Source organism: Amphiura filiformis, chromosome 20 (genome assembly GCF_039555335.1).
Source record: "Amphiura filiformis chromosome 20, Afil_fr2py, whole genome shotgun sequence".
Taxonomy (NCBI): domain Eukaryota; kingdom Metazoa; phylum Echinodermata; class Ophiuroidea; order Amphilepidida; family Amphiuridae; genus Amphiura; species Amphiura filiformis.
In genome coordinates, this window is record NC_092647.1 from 32,000,063 (window position 1) to 32,006,796 (window position 6,734).

The 6,734-nt window shown below is 36.0% G+C and overlaps 1 long non-coding RNA gene across 1 annotated transcript; it reads left to right on the plus strand.

Annotated features, from left to right (window-relative positions):
* Positions 1-54: 54 nt before the first annotated feature.
* LOC140142584 (uncharacterized) lies at positions 55-2,704 on the plus strand. Its single transcript, XR_011857541.1, has 2 exons — positions 55-133; positions 555-2,704. It is a non-coding gene; the product is annotated as an uncharacterized lncRNA (long non-coding RNA).
* Positions 2,705-6,734: the final 4,030 nt, after the last annotated feature.

Consider the following 6,734-nt stretch of genomic DNA (forward strand, 5'->3'; position numbering starts at 1 on the left):
GCTTTGGGAGAGATCAACAACATCCTCCAAGCAGAATGTGTTGGCGTTAACAAAAGAAAGTCCATCTGGATTTGGTTCATGTGAACGACTAGTTGGAAAATGGGTTGGGAACGTGGTAGAATCTTATTATCAAGTAAGTATACGTATAAATGATACGGATAACAGACCCAATTGACCCCAAGGTGAAACAAGCAACATAAATTGGCACATACACTACTTGTTGGTCACTTATTAGGAAAAAAATTGATAATACTGGGGATATTTTAAGAAAGCGACATAACAAAGATAAATTTTTGGGCTCATAACTTGTTATTAATTTATATATTAATCTAAAACGATAAATTGAAACTATGCGATTTTAATTGGTTAGATGAAATGGGATATAGTTTTGTAGGTCTCCTTAATCATTACTTGATGCTTGACGTGGCAACAAGATAGGTAAAAAGCTGTATCAGGTCTGATATAAATATAATATATTTAGCTAAACATTAATATAATATATATATATATATATATATATATATATATATATATATATATATTTTTCCTAACAGAATACTACGATAATAGAAATGGATCTGCACATAGCAGCAGCAAGAGAAGAGATTTTCTTTGTAGTTGTACAAGTACCTTCCAATTCACAAGATACTACGCCACTGCAACTCGTGCACCATAAACGGTCAACTGTATATGCTGTATACGATAAATGTCGTGATAAAGGTGTCGAGGGTAAATTGTGCATTTGTTCACCATCCAATCGATCTACTCCAACTAGGCAATGGCATCTACAGCCTCCAGTTGTGTTTGGTACATTAACATCATTCGTTAGTCTGGATAAATATGTATTTATTTATGAAAGACGGTCACCCTATGGGGTCATTCTAGAAGCATCTTGTGACCAGCCAAAGGGAGCATTCGAGATTTCGCTTTTTATTGTTAACGCATCGAATGTTGCATCTTCGGCTACATCACACCAACAAACAATAACCATACAGTATCAGAGAATATATTTCCTTGCTGCGTTTTACCAACTAGATCCTTTAAACAAATGGATATTAGAATACGATGTGCAATTCAGACAAATATTTTAAGCAAGTAGACGAAAGCCGTATTCAGTATATCAAGCGAATGGAATTTCCCGCCAATTTTGACACTGTTTTATCTCTCAGGTTGCTTGGTTAACACTTCTCGAAAAGACGGGTCTTCAACGATATGCTTATTCATAATATTTTAAGCAAGTAGACGAAAGCCGTATTCAGTATATCAAGGGAATGGAATTTCCCGCCAATTTTGACATTGTTTTATCTCTCAGGTTGCTTGGTTAACACTTCTCGAAAAGACGGGTCTTCAACGATATGCTTATTTATAACAAATACAGGATGTCCCATTAAAAGCAGGTTTCAACAAATGTGTTTAAAAATGTGTTTCGAGTCACCATTCAGTGTTTACATATGTCAGAGCTTCTGTTTTTAGCTGTAATTTGCAGGAAACCAGAGTTTATTTATTTAAGTTTGCCATTTTCTTGTCACGTCCGTCCATGGATCACTTTTTACAAAAAGGATTTGATTCTTTAGAAAAAAATGAACAAATTGAGCCATAAACCGAAACTAAGTCTTAAATAACCTGCATTGACCATTGTGCGTGTTTACGGTGCGACTTGAAGTCAGCATAAAATTTATCATGTGGCCATTTTTTACATCTGGGATCATATCTTCAAAACAGTTTTATCAATAAGTTCTGGTTTTGTGCAAATTATAACTAACAAATGTGGTTTTCATATTATGTAAATACTGATGGAGCCCAGGAATGGAGCACGTTTTTATGGAACAACCAGTAGTAGGGAGTGTTAAGGACACATTCTAAGACACAAATGCCTAATTGAGATATGTCATTTAGTAAGTCAGGTCTACCCAAGACCAGTCAGTAAAGTAAACGGCATCTATTTGATGATGCAGCTAACCTACAATCAAGGAAAAATATAGTTGGCACACTTTGACAATAAATTATACACTCAGGGAAATAAGTATAACTAATAATAAGTATAACTAATCCCGTTCACTCTCCCCAATCTTCCTCAACCAATGTTGGGGAAACCGGACAGTCCAATATCAAAATTGCTTTCATCAACATTGAATTGGAGGATAGTGGCGGCGATTTACATTAATTATGCCAGTGTGCCAACATTAATTTCCTTGATTGTCTGAGGGAAATCCTATAAATATTGCATCTTCATCTCATTTTTCGCTTATAACCCAAGGGGCCCATTCCACTAAACCCTTAATCATTCATAACTCAATTCACCCTTCCTAAAAGTACGAATACCCGATACTATAGTTTGATCAGCTTGTAATCGGCGGGCCTTATAACATCGCGGATTAATTTCAATATATTTCATTTTGAGAATTGCCTTGTAACAACTCGCCAGAAGTATCACAATTTATTATTTAAGTCATACTTTGTCTATACTTTAATTTTAACAAACAATATAGACCAGACAGGTCAACAATATCAATCTTAACATGGGCCCACGTTTCGGAGTAGTGGTCAAAACCTAACAATTCCTGCCAATTACGAGCTGATCAAACTATAGGCGTAACTTTACTTTAAGTTTAGTGACATGGAACTTACGACTCGTCGTAAGTTATGAACGATTTCGAGACTTACGAAGTTTCGTAAAGTTTAATAAATTGGACACCCGAACGGATTATTGTAAAAACTTGTTTTTTCACACAATAACAGGATACAATGTGGGCTTTATGATCAATGTAATATTTTGTAAAAATATACTTGTTTATTTAGGGAGCAGTCACAAAAAACACTACTCCTGCTATTTTTCGCACACAATTAACATACAGGAATGTTCAATCCGTGCTGAGGATCTGTACTTGAGTATTTTACTAAATACATACGGTTTACAGAAATCGGAGTAAAAGAAATAAATATAATTACATACATATTTTTTCTTAGATTACTGTAAACCGTTCAATACTATATGACTGGGTGCTGCATTAGTTTAAATTACTATACCTCATAAATATTTATTAGGTAATCCAGACATCTTATTGGTTAATAACGCCAGCGTCCGAGTACGGTATTTTGACTACTTCCCCGCGCCTGTGCAATTACGCGAACGCGGGGAAGTAGTAAAAACTTCCGCACCCCTACTACCACACGGTATATCGACCCCGCGCGTCACCGTTCCTTCAGACGTAGCACTATGCTAGACAACGACGATTCTGCAGATGCGAATTCGTGAAAATGGCGTCTGCTGCAGTTATTTTGCCGAGATTACCGATGGATAATAACTCGCGAATTTGACGTTTTATGAAACAAAATGTTTATTTATGAAAATTTGAATAATATAGGTCAACATGTAAATATTGATTGAACAGAAATCCTGCAATAAAATCAGGTAAGCAAAATATTAGGCCTAAGCTTTTACCATGCCGACCGGCACGTTGACATGTGTGTTTTGACTTTTGTTTACGATTTTACCGTGATAGTGAAAATATTTATGAGGTATAGTAAAACAAATACAACATGTTTCATTTCGGGGAAGTAGTCAAAACTACTGGTCCCTCGGTGTTGGATGATTTGACTACTTCCCTCCGCTGACGCGTCGGGAAGTTGTCAAATCATCCAACACCTCGGGACCAGTAGTTTTGACTACTTCCCCTCAAAACATGTTGTATTTTGTATACTGTTCTACGGGCAGACGGACCTTTCATTTTTTGAAATGACCCAAAAAATCACCAAAATCTTTTAATAATTTGCAATTTGAGAAAATACACAAAACAAATTGTTTCTGAAATTTCCGAAATTTGGGTCGGCATTCATTCGTACAGGAAAAATGAAAAATTGTTTTCCCAATTTGTTCAAAATCTGGGTCGTTCGGGCCCGTAGAACAGGGTTTTCTTTTAAATGTACCCAAAGGGGTCACTTGAGGGGGGGGGGGGGGTCACGCAAGCAAGTAAATGAATAAAATATAGATAAAGACAGGCCTAAATTTCTTTAATTTTTGATTGAAATTGGCCTAAAGTCATATTTTCCATCTGAGCTCTTACTGTCGGTGGCAAAGAATTCCATGCATAGGCTGCCCTGACATGAAAAGTACGTTGACCTGAATTTGATTTAAATTTTGGTACAATCAATGTATTAGAAGTATGATTTCTAGTTATATGATTATGGTTATCATGAACAAAATCAAATTGAGAAGATAGGTATGATGGATATTCATTCTTTAAACATTTGAAAACAGTCATTAATAGAGTATTATGCCATCTTTGATCAAGTTTTGATCAAGTTTAACCCAAGTTTAAGTTTAGTCAATCATTTCATTACTCTTGAGATGTTTAGTTTTTGACATGTGTCCAAAACAAGTCAAAGGTCAACTACGTTTTGCATGGGGTCAAATTATTCAAGATCCACCGATCGGGTCAACATACATTTCTTCCTCTCGATGCAAAGATTTCAAATATATAGTTTACTATTATGTACCATGTGTGGTTTTCTTGATATAATAGCACACCCATTGATCACTGTGTTAATTAATGCTAATTTAACCCTTCTCTGGAAAACTTTACAGTGTTCAATGGGCATTTGCTATTTTATCAAATATCAAGAAAACCTGGCATGGTACATGTAGGAAATATCAAAATGATTGGTACTTATCATTTTTAATGATTTTCCATTGATAATGGATGAGTTTGAGACATCAAAGTTCAAAATTTTCAAGATTTTAATAATTAGTTTAGTTGGAAGAAGGTTCTAGCGTGCACCCTCGGTAATCAACGTCTAATCAAAGTTGCTAGATCAGAAAACCCCAGGGTTGAAATTTAAAACATTACTCAGATTTTGTCAAAAGCCACGCCAAAATATTTCTCTGGTTATAAAGGTTCAGAAAAAGTATAGTTTGATCTATCTGCGACGTACATTGGGTTATAAGCAGCAAGGTCAAAATTTGGAACAGTCGGTTTTTTTTGGCAACACAGGGATCAAAAACTAAAAGTACTCTGATTTCAATGAAAATGGTCACAAATTGTTTGTCAAGTTAAATGAAGTCAAATAAATGTCAAACGAACTCCACAACCCCTCATTTTGACCTTTCTGCTTATAGCTGAAGAACGGTATGTCGCAGATAGGTCAAACTATACTTTTTCTAAATCGTTATGACAATTGGAATATTGTGTCGTGGGTTTTGACAAACAAAATCTGAGCAATTTTAAAATTTAAAGCCTGTATTATAACATTTGACCATTTTTAACATAGCTTACCATTTTTACGCATGTATTTTGATCTAGAAACGTTGATTGGAAGTCGATTTACGAGGATACAATCTAGGCCCTTCTTCCAACTAAACTAATATAAATTGTATAACAAGTCATATACTACAGGCCTACATTCTCGAATTTGGAAGAGGCAGGCTCTACAATAAATATCACAATATCATTTTGATACATCCTGTATACACCACAACAGCTTTATAAAAAAAGTTGCATTCTTATGTGTGAACTGTAAAGCTTTAGCTTGGTTCACTTCTTATGTTAATATAGGTGTCAAGTGGTAAATGTTAACTTCTCTATATGAGATAAAATTAAAAATTAGCATAAGTATTCCACAGGGCTCTACAATAGGGCCCTTTTTTGTTATTTATTTTAAACCCTAGAACTACTGAGCCGTATTTTGTAACACGGACAACGATTGGAGGTGTTGCAACCACTCCCTAATTTTCAATTATAAACGTCATATACCGTTATATATTTTGGTACCAATGTATTGATCCAGTGATACCAACATAAGTACAAATATTTTACTCATATTAAATGTCGCCATGACGTCTAAATGTGAGCGCGAAAGGCAACATTGATTTTAGGCTACAAATTCTACGAACATGCGATTTTCACCGAATTTTCTTCTAAATATAAAGGAAAATGACATTTGCAAAATAACTAACAAGTTGAAAATATCGTGGGCTCACCCCCATGGTCATAATGGATAGTCGGTCCTTCCCTCGGGTAAGTAAGGTGCTGGGGGTAAAAATTGTATCACTTAAGGGTATACGAGGTATTGGGCTATTCCAGAAAATAAGCGCACACCCCCTATAGAGGAGTTCGGATATCCGGACTTTTTCTATCCATCCAAGCTCCGGATATCCGGACTTTTCATATAGAGGAGTTCGGATATCCAGACTTTTCTATCCATCCAAGCTCCGGAAATCCGGACTTTTCAAACATTTTCCCTACATAGTACCGCGCTCGACCTATAGAGGAGTTCGGATATCCAGTCTTTTTTATGCATACAAGCTCCGGAAATCCGGACTTTTCAGACATTTTCCCCTCATAGCCATACGCTCGACCTATAGAGGAGTTCGGATATCCAGACTTTTTCTATGCATACAAGCTCCGGAAATCCGGACTTTTCAGACATAGCCATACGCTTGACCTATAGAGGAGTTCGGATATCCAGACTTTTTCTATTCATCCAAGCTCCGGAAATCCAGATTTTCATCTTTTGAGTCTGGACTCGGACTTTTTTTGTCGGATTCGGACTCCGACACAAACAGACTTGGCTATACTCACACTCGGACACAAGGGGGAAGTCATTTTCTTCGGAAAGGGAGGGGGTCAGTGGGTCACTGTTTTTTACTACCATCAAGAAGACAATTTTTAATCAATGTACATGTACAAAATAATACAGATATCTGGGTATTTGTGTCTGTGAATTGGAAGGGTCGT